This window comes from Apis dorsata, unplaced genomic scaffold (assembly GCF_000469605.1).
Source record: "Apis dorsata unplaced genomic scaffold, Apis dorsata 1.3 scaffold_309, whole genome shotgun sequence".
NCBI classification, from domain to species: Eukaryota; Metazoa; Arthropoda; class Insecta; order Hymenoptera; family Apidae; genus Apis; species Apis dorsata.
Genome location: NW_006263581.1, coordinates 906,315 through 907,698, shown reverse-complemented (window position 1 = coordinate 907,698; position 1,384 = coordinate 906,315). Strand labels below are relative to the sequence as shown.

The window sequence follows — 1,384 nt, the reverse complement described above, 5'->3', positions numbered from 1 at the left end:
ATATATTAATAACTCATTCGTGGATCGTAAGAGATATAGAAAACAAATCCGTTACAACAGGATAATCACTGTAACTGTAATTATGTCAAACCACTTATATTATTAACAAAAATATATATATATATAATGGTATATATATTAGAGGAGCGAAGCACGCTGATATAATCAAATATGTCATACAAAAAAAAGGACAAAAACAACAATAACAAACTATCAAAAAGAAAAAAAAAATAATAAAAGAATTAAAATAAAAAGTAAAAGAAGAAAAGGAGGAAATATATATATATATATATATATTGGTGAAAAAGGTGATCTTAATATCTAAGAAAAAAATGGCGAACATCGCTGATCGTTTTCACGTTTATCGTTTCTTGAAAAATTAACATTGTTCGATAAGAGATCTCCTTTTTTTTTTTTTTGTTGACGATCTTCGTTAACGATTGGCGTCATTCGCGCAATAGATCCATCTGGATGGATCGTCGAATTGACGGTAAGAAAAAAATGTTCTTATATAGCTTACTTAACGCACACTTAGTAAAGGTAAAACGGTTCTCGTACAAAAATAAAGGAACAAAATCTAAAGCCAACAGAAAATACATCTCGATTACAATAATAATATAATCAATATTAATAATAATAATAATAATAATAATAATAATAATTATAATAATAATAAAATCGTAATAGTAATAAAAAAAAAAGGAGAAGAAATAGTATGAAAGAAACAACGGTAGCGGTTGAAAATGGTACCTATATACAGATATACATATATAGGCGCACAGTGTCTCGCTGTTTGTCTCGCTTGCACGCATCCTCAACACTTGCTCACCCACTTTGTTCGTTCTTTCTCTCTCTCCCATATATACATACATACACACATGTTTCATCATTCGCACGTACACACGTATCACTCGTCGCATCGTCTCTCGTCTCACATTCGATTCCGAGTGTACACGGATCACGATGAAAAAGTGTTAAAACGACGATAAACGCGGGAAAAAAGAACGTAGGCGCGCACGCGTGTAAACAAACCGTGTTCAGCGAACAGAACGAAAAGGAAAACGTCGCGTCACGGAAGGGGTCAAGAAACAAGAGACATCCACGTATGCATCGAGAACCGAGAAACAAGTTGCTCAGCCTCTGGAAATTTCGTTTCTCCACGCACACTGATTTTCAACAGCCTCTCGAATCATGGTCGAAGCACTGTTTTCAGATTATATGTGATTATATTTCGATCGGAAAATTCGTATCTTTTCACTCGCGCAACCACACACACGCGCGCGTTTTATATCTTTCGCTCAAAGTTTCAAGCTCTCTCTCTCTCTTTCTCTCTCTCTCTTTCTCTCCCTTCCTTTCGCACTATTGTTTCTTTTCCTCGTTTTCT

The 1,384-nt window shown here is 34.5% G+C and overlaps 1 long non-coding RNA gene across 1 annotated transcript in view; it reads left to right on the top strand.

The window, feature by feature from the left end:
* Nucleotides 1–670: 670 nt before the first annotated feature.
* The window catches only part of LOC116185862, a 3,939-nt gene continuing 3,225 nt past the window's right edge, over nt 671–1,384 (top strand). Inside the window, exon 1 of the long non-coding RNA XR_004150763.1 lies at nt 671–1,246. This is a non-coding gene — a long non-coding RNA (uncharacterized LOC116185862). The remainder of the gene's footprint in view (nt 1,247–1,384) is intronic.